Source organism: Podarcis vaucheri (assembly GCF_965113315.1).
Source record: "Podarcis vaucheri genome assembly, chromosome: 1".
Lineage (NCBI taxonomy): Eukaryota > Metazoa > Chordata > Lepidosauria > Squamata > Lacertidae > Podarcis > Podarcis vaucheri.
Window position 1 is genome coordinate 45,292,572 of NC_138759.1, and position 18,086 is coordinate 45,310,657.

An 18,086-nucleotide genomic window follows, 5' to 3' on the forward strand; every position below is an offset into this window, starting at 1 on the left:
AAGCACATGTCAGATCCAATATATGCAAACAGTAACAAAACACATCTGAAACTGTCTGAAACTCTCCAACTGAATTACGTTTTAAATCTGTTTCCCATTTAAACGATGTCTAATATCTTCATCTTCCTGTTTGGATTAATCTGTCACTTTAGTAATAATAAAAACAAAAAAGCATCTTATTTCTGCTGAGGGATGTGGAAGGCATCAGGCTCGGTTCAAAAACAAAAACACCAATAGCCACAAACACTCATGCTGATCCCAGAATACCCAAATAAGAACATGTCAGCCAAAAAAATTATCCGCTGAGATATTCATTCAACACACTTTCAATTAATTAGAATGGAATGCTGAGTAACTTAATGGAAACTTATTGAACTGTTCCTCATGAAATGACATTGATTTGGGTTTCACAGCAATGTCCTGAATGTCACTAAAGTAGATTCACACAATCATTGTAGCATGGTGTGTTTGGCAGTTCTGCAGCACGTTTCAGTAAACAAAATGCTTTACCCTTCTTATTTCATTCATGTGGTAACTTTAATTTCATTTTCCAGTGTTCCCTTCCACTTTTCCTCATTTCCTCCCCCCAAATCCAGGCCTAGGCCAAGCATCAGTTGCCAGACTGTCTTGCTTTGTTGTGCCTTAACACTGTAGAGAAAGCCCAAGGATAATTTGTTTACTAGAATTCAGGAGCTTCGGGAGCATATGACTGTAGCAAGATATGGGTAAGTTGCCAAGACTATTTCAGCTTAAAAAGTCAAGAGACCCAAACTTGAGAACCCACAGTAATGTAATTTAGCTCACTTTTTCCAATGTGGAAAATGTACCTGAACTGCTCCTTGTGTTGGGCTCCTTCAAATAAATAAATAAATTTACAGCTGAGAGAAGCACAGTGAATATTCTGAACTGAAGGTAATTTGATGAGAGGAAAATAAAATAGGAGATGTCTTTCGTCTGTATTTGGATGTGGCTGCTTCTGTTTAGTTTATGGGACAGATACAGGGCATGCTGAATATGGTCATCATATAATTCAATTTGGGTATCCTTGCAACACTTTTGCAAAAAAAAAAAAAAAGGACAAAATATCTGCCTTGTTTGTTTGTTTATGCAAACAGAGAAGTACTTTAAACAGAAATGCAACCAGTAGCAGGTGGACTGGCTCTGCTGCCATGCCCTCACTGCACTGCGCTCCCAGCTCTCACTTTCAGGAACCGGCTGCAACACTCAGTGAGCAATGCCGCAATGCCTGTACCGCCCCACAAAGTGCTACTGAATACAATATATCTCACAAGTCTGTGGGCAAGTCTGTGACCAGGTGGCCTCTGTGCCTGCTCAGTGTACTGTCTATTGATGGACAACTTCAAAGCTTCTGCTGCTCTCCCTTCTTATAAGTCTTCATGCTTAAACTGGACCTGGACTGCACAGCCCTTCAAACTAGGGGTGGTGATTGTTTTTGCAATAATCGAGTTTGCAAGTGAGCTGAGCACTGTTTGCTCACATGAGTCCATTTGCGAGTTTTGCAATCAGGTTTCATGCACAGGTTAGCAATATTTAGCAGTATGAGTAGCTTTGGTCACAGAGAAATAATGAGTCAAAGGGCAAGTTTATTGAACCAGTCCATTGTAATTGCACAACCCATTTCAGTTACTGATCTGTTGTACTGTTGAATATTTATTCCCTTGAACCCTGTTGAATTGAGGTGATAGCAGTAGCCATTAGCAGATGAACCTCACCTCAACTCAGAATCAATTATTTTGGCTTTTATGCCTGGCATCCCAGGGATAGCATTCTCACAGGAGTAACCTGGTCAGTGTTTATTTACAAGCCTTCATGTCTGTACTGGCCGAGGCTGATGGGAGTTGTAGTCTGGAGGGCATTAGGTTAGCGAAGGCTGTATTAGAATTGTAGCATTCAAAAGGTTCTCATAAGTCATCTACTCCACCCCACTCCTGCCAATCAATTCCTGAGACCTGGCTATCCAGCCTCAGGGTAAAACCTCTAATAAAGGAGACTCCATAATCTTCTTAAGCAATCTATTCCAATGTTGAACAGCTCATACTGTTAGGAAGTTCTTCCCGATGCTCCTAAAACTGAAGCTCTTGCATAGGCCTTTAAAAGACCCATGGCTAAAGAAGCCAATCACAAGCATCTTTTACCCATTATGATGGTTTCTTGCCATTTCCTTTGGCTGTAGATGTTTCCACAGTACAGAACAAGTGGATTCCAAGCCTCCTTCTTCCACAGTGAACAAGACACTAAATTGCTTGGCAGGTTTCTAAAACTTTGGAGGCTATGCAATGTGGATTCCACATAGTGCTTTGTCGAATCTGAGTCAGCTACATTGCAAAGTCACAGGGATTCACCATGAATCAAGAAGGGAACAAGGCACATTATTCTAATAAACAAGTTATGCATAGAGGGGAGGTGCCCCAATGAACAATTTGTCCCCATATTTATTGCTGTTTGCTGATCAGACCATAACTAAAACATTTTATTGCTCAGCAATAAAACACTATTCTGAAAAACAAGAACATCTCACTCTTGGAAGCATGGAGAGCATTGGGAAAAACCCAACATTTTGAGTATAGCAACAACAACAACAACTACTACTACTACTACTACTACCCTCCTCCTGGCAAATTTCTCCCCCATGCTTTTTAACATCTATATGAAGCCACTGGGAGAGATCATCAGGGGATTTGGGCTGGGTGTTCATCAGTATGCGGATGATACCCAGCTCTACCTCTCTTTTAAATCAGAACCAGTGAAGGAAGTGAAGGTCCTGTGTGGGTGTCTGGAGGTGGTTGGAGGATGGATGGTGGTTAACAGATTGAGGTTGAATCCTGACAAGACAGAAGTACTGTTTTGGGAAGACAGGGGGTGGGCGGGTATGAGGACTCCATGGTCCTGAATGGGGTAACTGCGCCCCTGAAGGACCAGGTGCACAGCCTGGGAGTCATTTTGGACTCAATTCTGTGTCCAGGGCAGCTGTCTACCAGCTCCATCTGGTACGCAGGCTGAGACCCTACCTGCCCGTGGACTGTCTTGCCAGAGTGGTGCATGCTCTAGTTAACTCCCGCTTGGACTACTGCAATGCGCTCTTTGAAGGTGACTCGGAAATTGAAATTAATCCAGAATGCGGCAGCTAGACTGGTGACTGGGAGTGGCTGCTGAGACCATATAACACCGGTCCTGAAGGATCTACATTGGCTCCCTGTATGTTTCCGAGCACAATTCAAAGTGTTGGTGTTGACCTTTAAAGCCCTAAATGGCCTCAGTCCTGTATACCAGCGGCTCCACCCCCATCATTCAGCCCGGACACTGAGGTCCAGTGCCGAGGGCCTTCTGGCGGTTCCCTCACTGCGAGAAGTGAGGTTACAGGGAACCAGGCCTTCTTGGTGGTGGCACCCACCCTGTGGAACACCCTCCCATCAGATGTCAAGTAAATAAACAACTAGCTGACTTTTAGAAGACATCTGAAGGCAGCCCTGTTTAGGGACATTTTTAATGTTTGAAGTTTTATTCTGCTTAATATTTTATTGGGAGCTGCCCAGAGTGGCTGGAGAAACCCAGCCAGATGGGCGGGCTATAAATAATAAATTATTATTTTTATTATGAATAATAACATTTGCTTGACAAAATGTCATCTAGTAATCTCCCAGCAAACAAATCAGGATGAACCTGGAAGCCTCCTATATTGCCACTTTGAATATCAACTGAAAAATAGACACAGTTTTTCAGACTCTTAATCTTAGGGTCATGGGTTTGAGCCCCACCTTGGGCAAAAATAAAAATTCATGCATTGCAGGGGGTTGGACTAGATAACTCATGTGGTCCCTTCCAACTCTACAATTTTATTATTATATTGTTCACTCTTTCCAGGTGAATATTTTTAAAAAGAAGACAATGTCAAGATATATCTGTGCTTAGTGTGATTTTGAATATTTGGATCTCATTTATGTCCACAATCCTATTAAATATGCAAATCACAGTATTACTTATTCACACATAAAAATAGCTGTAAAATCAGTGTCCATAATGTGCTTTCCATAATCCTGACAAACAAATAATTGATTCTGTCCCGTTACAGCTCCCCTGTATATTTTGCAGTGGCTTGGTGCTCTCTTAGCCACCCCCTAATGTCATAATAATCATTCAGCTCATATACCCTCCCCATGCAGCGTCAACAAAGGTCTCACTCTTACTGAGCAGCAGCAAGCGAATTACCATTCTCTTCCTTCTGATCCTGGTAACTGCCTATCTGCCAGACAAGCTAGCTTTTCATCATGCAGGGAACAAAACAAGCAAATTTGCTTCGGGGGATTTCTGAGGGATAGAACATGCTGTAGAGGCTAATTATCTGGTGTGTGGAAATGCGAGTTACTGGAATTATCAGATGAGGGATTCCCTCTGCACGGAGAGGGAAGACTTAGGCAGAAGCAGTAACAACAAAGAGAGGAAACATCCCAAGGTGTGAGAAAATATCCCTAAATATCGCCTTTTGATCTCCGACACAAATATTTGGTGCAACTGCATTTAAAGTACCGTGGACCCTGATTTCGGGCATATTGAGCATGGCTATATATCCACCCCTGGGTTTGTGCCTACTGTTGAGGGGTCGGGGAGGCTACATGCTTGAGCCCCTTTCTAATTCCTGGATCCAGCACAGATTCAATTCCTGGCATAGCTAAACTAGCTTCCTGGTGAGGTAATGGCCCTCTAAGTATGGGCCATGAAGGGAACAAAGGAAGTGGCTCTGTGCCAGATGCCGAATGGGTGCCCCCCCCCCCCCCGGTCAACTCACTATTAGTTAGAAAGACAAAGGCCAGAGTTCGGATTTCTGCCTGCAAACTATAAGTAAGAAGCTGCAGGCTGGGCAGCTAGGAGAAGCAGAGACTGTGTACACTTGAAAATGTTGGCAGCATTAAGATAAATTCAACAGTGTAAAAAAGGTTTGATGGATATAATAATGGAATACTGAATGGTTTAGTTTTTGTAAAATATGCAGGGATTTATGATATGCAAAATGAACCATGGAAAGAGAAGAAGGGAAGTCATTGATATTTTAATGATTTTTAAATGAGAGTTTTAAATTGTAAAACAAAATTTAATAAAAATCATATATATTATTATTATTATTATTATTATTAATAATAATAATAATAATAATAATAATACAGTGGACCTTCCAGATACGAATTAAATTCATTTTGGGGTCTGCCTGCAACTTGAAAAGTCCGTAGGCAGAGGCGCCGCTTCTGCGCATGCATGTGCAGCAAAACCCAGAAGTGTACACTTCTGGGTTTGCCGCGTCTGTAACCCGAAAGTTACGTATCCAGAGCAGTGCGTAACTAGAGGGTCCACTGTAATAATAATAGAGCCTGATTCCTGTTTGAGTACAAGGCTGTAGCTATGGGAAAAGAAAGACCCTCGTGGGGTGTTCATTTTGTGAGCCCCTCCATCACAGGCTTGGGTTGTATAAATGTGTAAATAAAGCATATATCATAAAAACGCCACAGTCTCCGCTATCCTACATTCCAAAGGAAACACTGGGTAAGTGCTTCGAATCCCAGAATCTCACACCGCTCAGAGATTGGGGTGGTGTACGACAACATTGTGATGACACACTTTTAAAAACAACTCACATCAGATCACAACTTGCAATTGTTTGCATGCCCACACTTCACAGTTGTTAAAGTTAACAACGTGAAGCGTTTTAAAAATAATAAAAAATGAACCAAAACTAATTTGAACTCATTCAGGAAATGCAATTCAAAATAGTTTTAGGCTGTTTTTCTTGGCAGATACCCCTCCAAATCGACTTACAGTAGAAAATAAAAAAGAAAAGAACAAAAACATAAGTTTAAAACAACCAAGCAACACCCTTCATAAAATAAAGCTCAGCTTTCAATTTGCTACTTAGATGGAGCAATCTCATTGCAGTTCCCCTGCATTGCAAACAGTTCGGCTAAATGACCCTTTTGGGTCCCTTCCAACTCTACAGTTCCACGAGTCTACGATTCGTGCCAGGAGGAGTGGCTGCTGTGATTTGTTTCGGGAGGTCTCCTCCCTTCTGCAAGCCACCTGCCAATTCCTGAGACAATCACCCCTTGCTGCTGGAACTCAAATCAGTATGAGCCGTGAGGTGACCTGGCCCATCAAATGTCCCACTGCGTAAAAACCAAGCAAGCAGAAAGTATCAGCCCAACTCTACAGATTTAATCTTGGAATGGTTCCTGCCTGCTTTCTTTCACTATCCTAATTTCCTATTCTTTTAAAATCCCAAGATGATGATATGTAATTTCCCGTGAGAGTACTCCACCCATTCATTCTCCTGAACAAACCTTAAAAAACAAATTTGTTTCAACCTGCATTTAAAGTGTTGCAAAGTGTTCGGCTTTAAACTGCTGTTCTGCTTTCTGTAAACTGGGCTGGTTTTAATTTAAAAAAACAACTTTGTACTGTTAATTGTCATTTGCAAGCTGACCTGGGAGGCTCTTGCCCTTAAACCAGTGTTTCCCAACCTTTTTTGGGCAAAGGCACACTTGTTTCATGAAAAAAATCTCGAGGCACACCACCATGCCAGATGGGGAAAGGTCACTTTTTACTTATGGGCTGCTGGGCCGCTTCCTGGGTTCGCTGCCGCCCGACGCCGAGGCGCCGTGCCTGGAGGCGCAGGCGGGCGAGAGCCTGGCCAAGGCGCGCACGCTGCTGGCCTTCCAGCGAGGCGACTTCGCCGAGCTCTACCGCCTGGTGCAGAGCCGGCGATGGGATGTGGGAGCTCGCTCGCTCGCCGCCCCGCGTGTGCCTATGTGGGGCACGTTACAGCCCCGTGACGACAGCGCCACGCAGGCAGCCAGGCAGGCAGACAGCGAGAGCCCCGCGCTGGGCGGCCTCTCCTCGCCGCCGCCGCCCCGCCTCTCGCCGCCCAACTCGCCCGCCTCCCTCCCACGGCACACCAGGCAACGTCTCGCGGCACACTAGTGTGCCGCGGAACACCGGTTGGGAAACACTGCCTTAAACAGATGTGGGCAACCTTTGGCCCACCAGATGTTGCTGAACTACAACTCTCAGCAGGGCCAACAAGCATAGCCAATGGCAAGGGGTGATTGGAAGTTGTAGTTAAACCACATCTAGAGGGCAAAAGGTCCCCCAAACCTGCCCTAAAAGGGCTGTATCTGTATGCACACACACACACACACACACACACACACACACACACACACACAAATATATATAATGTCATTGGAATTCTGAGCTTTTTCTTTCTCTGACTCTGTTTTTATTCTTGGCTTTATTAATATTCATGATTCTTTTCTTTTTTAAAAAAAATACTTGTACTGTAGTTTTTATTCTTGGTTTGAGTGATATTGATTTTTTATACTTATAGGGAGGGATTCAATGTCAAGCTCTTCTTGATTGTTCCATCAGCACACATTTCTGCTTAATAAGTTAATGATACAGTGGTACCTCAGGTTAAGAACTTAATTCGTTCCGGAGGTCTGTTCTTAACCTGAAACTGTTCTTAACCTGAAGCACCACTTTAGCTAATGGGGCCTCCCACTGCTGCTGCGCCGCCGCTGCGCAATTTCTGTTCTCATCCTGAAGCAAAGTTCTTAACCCGAGGTACTGTTTCTGGGTTAGCAGAGTCTGCAACCTGAAGCATCTGTAACCCGAGGTACCACTGTAATTTTATCGTTTGTAGCCCACCCATCTGACTGGGTTGCCCCAGCCACTAAAAAAACCCCTACCCTATAAAAGCTGCCAGTAATGGAACAATGCTTCCAGATGGAACAATCCCCCCTCTACTTCTTCCCACATGCTGTTTTGGGGGTTCTCCAGACCCGCCAGGGTGGATTTGGGGAAAACATTTGGTGTGCAAGAGGAGATAAGAAAAGGTGGGAAAGCCCCATTACACTAGTGGCAGTCCTTGCCCTAGCTTCTGCTAAAGCACCCGGTTAATTGAATCCTGGCCGTAGTTTTTATTTTCTAAGCTGCTTTGGGTAAGCTTTGCCCAGAAAAGCAGCAAAGACATATTTTAGAATAAAATGCAAATAGAAACTTAAGTACCTTAAACAAAAACAAAAAATAGTATTTCAGTGCCACAAGCATAACAACAACAATTTATTATTTATACCCCGCCCATCTGGCTGGGTTTCCCCAGCCACCCTGGGCAGCTTCCAACAAAATATTAAAAATACAATAAAACACCAGACATTAAAAACTTCCCTAAATACACACATTCTTCCCCTACACCTTGGTGCTGTGGACCTGTTCTGTTTCCAAAGGAGAGAGGAATTAGAACTGGGGGAGGCTTCTGGAAGACTTAGCTGTTGTCTACAACCAATTTCTATTTTATGTAGCACTTTTTAATTTGCAAACTGCTCTGCGGTAATTTACGGTGCTTGCCCTTCCACCCTCGTTCCCAGAGGCATTCTTTCCAAGAACACTGAGAGCAGAGGTGGCAAGGCTTTTCGGTTGTGGAATTCAAAGGTCGGCTGCAGGGTAGCAGCGCCACCTCATACGTTATGGTAATGTGATGCAATCTTTGGAGACTGTTTTTGCCGCACCCCAGAAACCTATAAATTTAGGCCAAATGTGTGTGTAAAGGGGGAGGGGGAACCAGATTTTATTTTTTTTAAGTGTAATTTGACTCTGAACAGGCTACCTGAAGCAGCTCAAAAGGCACCTGCACTCCTCCTGAACATTGCCCACTTCTTCTTTTTCACTTGTTACGCTGCACCATTGGAGACCAGCTGGCCATAATTTGTAATTAGGGAGGACAGACCAGAAGATTGGAGTAGTATTGCAAGACAGGGCCCACAGCTGTCTTTTTTCATTGATTTTGACTGAGATGATGTGATGGGCAAGCAGCCACTGTACTGATTTCTCCCACAACCATCTTTCTGACTTGGAATGGGAAGTGCCAGTCATTTTAGGATTGTGCTATTGTGTGCTATTGTGCAATTCCTGGTGGACACTTTTTTTAAAAAAGATGGATGCGCTGCTCAGCTGATTCCTGAGGGCATGCCCTCTCTGTGCTAAATTAACGTGTTCAAGTCAACGAACCAGAATTCAAGGAAAATGACAAAAGCGACCATCTACAGATATGGATAAGAGCAAGCAGATTTGATCTTGAATTGCAAATATGCATCTGGGTGGACCAATGAGGGCAAATTCGAATAGGAAAAATGCACATAATAATAATAATAATAATAATAATAATAATAATAATAATAATTTATTTATACCCCGCCCATCTGGGCGGCTTCCAAAAGAATATTAAAATACTGTGATACATCAAACATTAAAAGCTTCCCTAAACAGATGGATTTCATGAAGCGAGATCCAGCTGAAATGTGATCAAACCCTTAGTTGGCCTATGGTGGGAGGGAGTGGGTTTCCCCCAGTGTATGGCTAACTTACTCAGGAGCAGGGGAAACTTCCAAGTTCCCTGCCTACTGACAGTCAAGTCTCAGCCTAGTATTCACTCTTTACTTATCCATAGTGGCACAGAGATTGCAATTTTCACACATTTTAAACTCTAGAGATGAGACTGATGTAGTCAGATAATGTTTGAAGGAAAAGGCTATCAGCACTGGAAACCCCCTGGGAAGATGAAAATTAGGAAGGATGCATCTAATTCTTTCCAGTCAGATGCACTTGTGGATGAGTATGTGAAGAGAGGGATATCATGACATTATGTCTAGTTATTCCAATAAAATATATGGGGTTCTGAAAGCAAGGGAAGTAAACCAGTGGCCCATTTAGATGTCGTTGGGCTATTATCCATGTTAGGTGGGGCAGATGAAGTCCAACAGCATTTAAGAGTGGCAGTTTCCTCCAAACCTGTCTTAAAGCAACAGGCTGCTTGTGTGCAGGCCTACATTACAAATTCTGCCCAGAGAAAAGTGCCCCCTAGCAATGATGCTGTCTTGAGATCCTCCTAGGAGAACAAGTCCCGCAACCTTGGTGCCACTGCTGAGTAGGCCATGTAGGTAAATACCATGGGATAACCAGTCAACATGCTTAAATCTAATTAATGCATGAAGGGGTTAATACCATAGAATAGGCTGTCCTGCCAAGCTTAGCTATGTCCACTTCCCTTCGCCTTGGGAGGAACTAGGTAATCAAGGCTTTGTTCCCCTTTATGGCCAATGGCCATAGCAACATAAAACAAGCAATATATACAATTAAAAAGACAACAGTGGGTTCCCCTTTCAGTATACTTGAGAATCCAGCAAGTGAAAAGGTTTGAGCTGGTTGCTCTAGCTCAGATGCATGACTCTTACAAGCCACTCAAGTTTCTATACTAATAATTTACGAACTTTCACCACTTTGTAACTAAACCCAATAGCATATATTTCCACACTTTACTTTGCTGCATGTTTTGTGACATCATCATTTAATTTGTATACTGCCCTTCATAGGGGTGGTTCCCAAGATAAAAACACAAAATACAGAATAAAAACAAAAGCAAAACAAACCAAAACAATACTCCCCCCCTTGCTGGGATTCTCTCATCAAAGAGTATTTGCCCCAAACTTTGATCTTGGCATCAGTGAATTATCCTTTCTATATACCTATTTTTCCATTGAACCACAAATACTGTACCAGAGGACTTCCTAAGTTGATATTTTTAACCTCACTTCCTTACAAAACAGCTGTGAGTCAGTAGTGTAATAGCATTATCGTATTTACATACTGTGTACTGACAAAACAGAAGGGCATAGTTCAAGTAAGAAAGCCAGACTGTTAAAGAGGAATTTCTCTCTCTCGGTAAGTCAGCTGGTTACACTCACAACCAACTATTTCTGTATTTTTAACAAACGTGCTTCAATTAATTTTCAGAGATTTCAGTTTGAAGAAGTCGGTCTTTTGAGCTCACAGTTGTTTACACTATGTGCTCCCTGCGTGAGTTAAACTCTAAGTCTGTAACAAGAGGATTTAATATCAAGAAATATAAAAGCAACTTTCAAAAATGAAGCATTTGTATGCTCAGCTTTCTATGTTTACAAAGTTGTACAGGTATCTCACGAACATGGGATGTTGTGCCTCTGACTAAAATGCCTTCCCAGCGCATCTCTCCTTACCTCCTTCTGTTGCTCTCTTCAGTCTTCAAGAAGTTTCAACTCCACTGGCTGACTGGGCAAGAGGTGGCACCTGCAGAGAAATAACTGGGATTTAAAGGCACCCTGAGAGGACTTGGGACCCTAAAACATTAAGCCAAATCGATCTTAGGTTGCCCCTTCACTCTTACACATACAGGTCACTGGGTATAAAAGAACAGACAAGTGGCCTGAAAATAATCTAGATTTCCAGAAGTAAAAAGTGATAAAGCAATCTTGTTTATCTATCTTAATAAGCTCAGGGATAATTCTAGATTCTTGGACACCAGCATTATAATAACAAATATTTTACAGTTAAAACCTTTTGTTATGAGTGGGGGTTAGAGTTAGAAAGATAAAGAAGAGAGTTGAACGCTGAGACGAGACACACATACACACAGAGAGAGATGCTTGATTTCAAATCCAAGGCTGCAGCTATGGCAGAAACAAGACCCTCTTGGGGGTTAATGCTGCAAACCCCTCCATCATAGGATCAGGTTGCATATTATGTGTAAATACACCATATATCATAAATACACCACAGTTTCCACTGTCCCTCATTCCAAAGGAGACACAAACCCTGGGTAATAATAATAATAATTTATTATCTGTACCCCGCCCATCTGGCTGGCTTTCCCCAGCCACTCTGGGCAGCTTCCAACAAAGATTAAAAATACTGCACATTTAAAAAAGTGCCTAGAACCCCAGAATCTCACACTGCTCAGTGATTGGGGTGGTGTGCAACCACATATTGTTGTACTTGTGCAACTGCCTCTTCTCTTTCAGCTCCTCCCCTCTTCACATTTATTTATTTGTTTGGTGCATTTGGTATTACAGTTTTATTACCAGCAACCAGTCTTCTTCCACATATGTGTCCCTCACCTACACATTTTAGCCTCACAACAACCCTGCTGAGGAGGTTAGGCTAAGAGAGAGAGAGAGAGAGAGACTGACCCAAGGCCACTCAGTGCAAATTTGAACCTGATTTTTGCCCAAAACTAGGCAGACATTCCAACCACCACACAACACTGGCGATTACCTACCCTTGCTGGAAATTTGGTCCTCTTCCTGAAGGGCCTCTTTCCAACCTGGCAACAGAGGACTTTGAATTTCCCAATGCGGTCAGGAACCAAGACAGCTGTGGCACCTTCTCCTTGGTCCTCTCATTTGCATCCTTCCCTCCACCTGCTGTGCAGCACACCTGGAGTCCTGATTGCCAGATCAAGAGGAGCTGCAGTGACCTTGCCTCCCACTACATTATAAAATAAATATCAGCTGGCAGGCCAAATGCAGCCTTCTAGGCCTCACTGTTTCCCCCTCAGGTCCTCCCTATGCCACACACTTTTTACCTCATATTTGCAGTGCTTTGCACTCTGCAGTGGTACCTCGGGTTAAGAACTTAATTCGTTCTGGAGGTCCGTTCTTAACTTGAAACTGTTCTTAACCTGAGGCACCACTTTAGCTAATGGGGCCTCCCGCTGCCGCCGCTTGATTTCTGTTCTCATCCTGAAGCAAAGTTCTTAACCCGAGGTACTATTTCTGGGTTAGTGGAGTCTGTAACCTGAAGCGTCTGTAACCTGAGGTACCACTGTACTTGAGTGCTTTTGCTTGGCTGGATTAGGAACCTGCCTTATACCAACCACGGCCCAGCTAGCAGCTAACAAAGTTTATTAATAACTTTACCATGGAAGCTTGTAAGGCAGTTTTAACACAAAGATGCCTCTCTGTCAAAATCGCCCGCCACTCGGAGCACGAGTAACATGCAAGCTGTGGAGGGAAAGCAAGGAGGGGAAAGCTGGATGGGCACACATAAGAACTCCTCCCTAATGGCCTATTGTGCAGCTGGCCCCTGTGAGCTGAGCCCTGTGGGGATCCTCTGTGGATGGGCCCTTTGCCTAGAGTGCGAGTGGCCCCATGGTTTTACTTTGACACCAATGGCAGGTCAAGCCCTTCTCTCAGCTGCAGCCATGCAAGCCCCACCGCATCTATAAACAAGAGCAAGATTTGGCAGGATATCGGTTTGAAAGCTGGGCTGGGAGTTCGTTGTGTTCCGAGCACAGGCCAAGTGGAGTTTCAGCTGTGTTTTATGCTGCATCAGGAGAGCAGCGGGAGGAGCGGCAAGAGAAAACATTAATTCCAAAGATGGTTTTTCACACTAGCCTGGTTGCTAATGATTAAGGTGTGGCAGCAGATAGTGCCCCCTGCTGGGGCAGCATGGGAGCACAGCCAAATGCAGTCATCAAGTCGCTAGGAAGCGCCTCCTTCTTGACCCAGGCAGATGAAAGCCACACGCTGCACTAGCTACAGTTTTGTAATTATAAATCAGCATGGGGGATGCAATTACCGAAGGAAACAAGGCTGGGCTATTTTCTAGCACCAAGTTACCAGTGAGTGCAACCAGCCTCTTTAAGAGGTATGATTGATCGTGTGTGTGTGTGTGTGTGTGTGTGTGTGTGTGTGTGTCTCTCACATAGGCTGTAACCTTCATCTTGTCTGCATAGCAAGACCAAGCTGCTATGCTGAGTTGTAGTTAGCCAATAAACATAACTGTTGAAGTATTCCAGATTCCTGCTTCTTCTTGGTTTTAAACCACCACTGCCCTGCAGGATATCCTCAGGAGAAGAAAAGGCCAAAGGGTACACAAAGCTGGAGTGGAGTCCCGAAGGCAGTTGGGTGGCACCTTGTGCGTCTCCTGGCAACTCCTACAGCCAAGCTGCTGTCAACCGTATTGCTCTATTTCCCTTTCACATCAACAAAGCCAAAAGAGGGGTCTTGTTGTCTGGGCAGCCCAGGACCTCCATATACTCCATGCCTAGGCTTGTGCCCCAGGGAGGTCACTTTGCTGCTGCTGCTGACATCACAGTTTGGCTTCACCCCTGGAGGTGCACTCCACTGTCTCTTGAGACAGATGGATGATGACAACAACAACAACCTGGTATTAAGGCTGACCTTTGCAAGATTTCCTCACACAGTGAGCACTCTCTCCAAACCTATGGGATACTACAGAGTTTAACTCTGAAGTAGCTAGACTTAGGCCAGGGTGAAAGAACCTGTGGCTCTCCAGACGTTACTGGTCCACAGCTCTCACCTTCATAGGAAACATGTGCATGGGGGAGTATTGCCAAGTGGTGTGGCTTTTCACATCCCAGGACCGCTACATTTCATGCAATTTCCCCTTCTATGGAACTGTTAAATGACAGCCAGGTACCCCTGAAGGGTCTGCATGGTGTATTGAGCCTCATGCTTTAAACTCAACTCCAGATGTTGCTTTTAATAAAGCTCAAGTCATAGAACTAGAAAGTAGAAGAGAGTAGCCTAAGGGTCCTTGAGGTTTGTGGGCTTTACAGGGGAACTGAAATATCCAGACATGGCTTTCGATAGACAAAATCAGTTTTCAAAAAAACATATGCAAGGGAATAATAGAACACACACACCCCAAGTCTCTTTCCACCAGTTTTGCCCACTGCAGAAAACAGAAGACTAATATCAAGAACATCAGGCTGCATACACCAGAGATAAGCCCCAGAGAATCAATACTTTCAGGAACTATATTTTCAGCTATTGTTAAATGGCTTAACAGCATATTTATTTTTATCTGCAGCACAACCCCCAATCTTGCCTTCTCCCTCTGATAGTACCTAACATTCTTTTCTTGTTTTCATCTGTTTCCAAACAACGTAACACCAGTCACGTCAGTTGCACTATTTCTGTTTTAAACCTGTGTAGGTAGAAGATTATTGGGGCTCAATATAGCAGCACAAGATTGAAGGGGGAAAGGAATCAGGATCACTTATCTGGAATCATAGTTAATGGCACGTAGGAAGAACACAACCCTCACACAGCATGGACCATGTTCAATACAGAAGGCCCTGTATGCAAGCCCACTTCCTATTCACTCAGCCTGCTATCTCCTGCTGGCAATCAAATAGCTTCCCTCCCGTTCTTTAGAGCAAAAGCAATGCTAAGAAAATACTTGATGCATTATCTTCTCTAATCCTCTTCAATAGAAGGCAAAAGGAGGACCAAACAGCAACAGTGTTATGAGCTTAAAATGGTCTGCACTTGTTTCAAACGGACAGTGCAAGAAATGTGAACATCTTTTTAAAAAAACAAATCTGAGATTTGGAGTACTTTTCTCTCAAGGAGCATATGGCAGTTGGTGCTATTTTTCTAGAAAAAGAAGTGCCAGAGTTCATCATAAATGCTTCCCTTGTTCACTTTTAATAGCAATGGCGCCTACCTGAGAGGTGCAGTTCTAGCTGAAGAAAAGCCCTGGGGGTGAGTGAAAATGAAACTGGGGGGGGGGGGAGAGAAATGAAACTGGGTCACATCAGTATCATACCAGCTCTTATACTACTTCATAGAGTCATGGAGAATCTTAGGAACTGTAGTGTAAGAGTTCCGGGAATCGTAGGTCTATGAGCTCAGTATCCTTGGCAAACCAGGATTACATTGGGAGAAGCCATGACTGTTAAAGTGGAATAAGACTGCTTTTAATGACCTTAGTGAATCCTTAAAAGAATGCTACTGCTCCCCTTCAGTCCTTCACACCATTCCCTAATATTAATGGATTAAGTCAGGCTTCCTTAACCTCAGCCCTCCAGATGTTTTCGGTCTACAAATCCCATGATCCCTAGCTAGTAGTACCAGTGGTCAGGGATGATGGGAATTATAGTCTCAAAACATCTGGAGGGCTGAGGTTGAGGAAGCCTGGATTAAGTATTTCAATGACCAGTTAGAAGTTGTGCCACAGGTGGAAGTTAACATTAGAATGAGTTGGGAAGCTTGCTTGTCTTCACCAGGATAATTTATGAAAACCATAGTGAAAGTTGAAAATTAGAAGTAGGAAATTTTTCAGGCACAGGTTCTTGTTTGGACAAGGAAAAGTCTATTGAGATCAGGTTGCATTTCCCCTGAAGGAAGAAGTCTGCAGCTTAGAGGTCCTCTTGGTGTATATTTGTCTTTCCAAAACTTTAATATTTCTAGGTGTTGTGAATTACAACTTCCATCATTCCTGACTATTGGTCTTGCTGGCCAGATCTGAGAGGTTGTAGCTCCTAACATCTGGAGGAAACCATGTTGGCTAGCCCTAGCCCAGCCTATGCTCCCAACCACTTTCAGAAGTCTTTGTTTTTCTTTCTGATGTAGGCTAAATATTCTTGTCCTGCGCTTTGTGTACAGTATTTGCAATCTCTGTGTTCAAGACAGGAAATCCTCATAGGCACGTGTCCCAGCTTGCTGTTTGAAATAGCAGCTTGTGATGCTTACTTGTGAGCAAAACCTCATGTGGATAGGTAACCAATTAGGTCGTTGAAGATTGGTATTAAAAGATCCCGGCAGCTTCAACCAGTTAAAATTCTGGCATTTGCAACATGGTGAGCTGTCTAGTTGGAGCTAGAAAAAGGCACTTCTGGCCACGGAGCCACCTGACACTCCAGGAGCAAGACTGCGTTCAAGAGGATCTCCAAGCTGTAAACCTTCTCCTTGAGGGGAATGTGACCTGATATTGATAAGAGTAAGCCATTCACCAATTCCTCAGTATAAGAGCTCATCTACCATCATCACATCTGTTGTCTCTGACCTGAGCTTCCGTTTATTGACCTTTATCAGCTTGCCACCTGTTCTAAGCTGCTTCTCGCGGATTGGAGGAGAATGATAGGATTGTCACCAACAATTTACTCCAAAGCCACTGATGTCCTCCACCAACAGTGATGTATCAGAGTGGTTAACCTACAAATATTGTTGGACTACCATGCCCATCAGCCTCAGCCAACATGGTCAGGGATGTTTTTGGTTGTATTCTAAGAACATCTGGAGGTTACTGCTTAGCCACCCTGTTGTAAATGTTAAAAAGCACATGGGACAGAAGAGAAGTTAGTAGCTCCCAGATACCTCACAAGAAAGTTTCCATGGGATACAGATGAGCTCCACCCCTTCACCCTGTGAGAAGTGAAATCACTGGAAACAGTGGCACTTACTGCCAACCCTGACTGAAGAAGGGTACTATGGTAAATTGTGTCAAAAGCTGCTGAGGGACACATCCCCACGGTCAGTCTCCCTTGGACTATTCCACAACTTTGTTTGCATTAGAAACAGATCCATCTGCTAATGCTTTCTTGAAGTTGGTGAGGCTAAGTAAACGATGAGAGGGCAGGCAGCGTCAGCCAAATAAAGTGAAGCAAGAAAAGCCACTCAGTCAGCTCTTCTTTTTCTCAAGAGGCTCTGTTAAGTAAGTCAATCCAAAGGTAGCTGAAATGTTATTTTCAGAAGTCAGAGTAAGTGGCACAGAGAAGATAAGTGCTGACATTTGCCACTTCTACTGTCCTCCTTGTATGAGGCAACAGATAGGACAAAGCTTTCTGCTGTGCGATATTGTAGTTGTGTGTTGAGCAATACTGATGAATATGAACTGGAAGAACAAGGGAAGGGATGAAGACCTAAATGGCCTGGGACCAGATACCATCAGTGAACAGTTTCAGCCTGTTAAAGTCTCCCACCCACCCACCATGGACTTTGCTTTAGATCATCTTATGAGACCCTGCAGCAGCAAATACAGTCCTCGGAGGCTAAGTTCAAGCTGGGCTTTTCCAGTGGTGGCACCTAATGTTTTAGAACATTCTCCTTCTGGAGTACAAAGCCACATCTCAGCTGGCTTTTACGTGCCTTGTTCTTAAAGGCATTCAAAGCAGTTTAACTATTTCATAATGTCACTGCTTTCTGATTTGCTTTCATGGTGGTTTTTAGTGTTTAGCATTTAAATTGTTTTATATTTTATAGGTTTGTTGACCAGACCAGATCAGAAGATGGGTTAAATAAACTTTTTTTAAAAAAAGGAAAATCCTGACTCTCCCAGTGTTAAGAGAAGCTGCATTATCCTGTTTTGCTTTGGTGACAGATGTAGTGGTATAAAAAAAGGGAAAAAAGAAAACTGGACTATCAATATCTTTGTAATGAAAAATGGGCGCCATGAATCTGTCT

General features: G+C 43.5%; 1 protein-coding gene across 1 annotated transcript in view; it reads right to left on the bottom strand.

Annotated features, from left to right (window-relative positions):
* LTK (leukocyte receptor tyrosine kinase) overlaps window positions 1–11,157 on the bottom strand; it is a 114,480-nt gene extending 103,323 nt beyond the window's left edge. The window contains exon 1 of the mRNA XM_082239347.1: window positions 11,094–11,157. The gene's annotated coding sequence lies outside the window, so the exon portion shown is untranslated. The remainder of the gene's footprint in view (window positions 1–11,093) is intronic.
* Window positions 11,158–18,086: the final 6,929 nt, after the last annotated feature.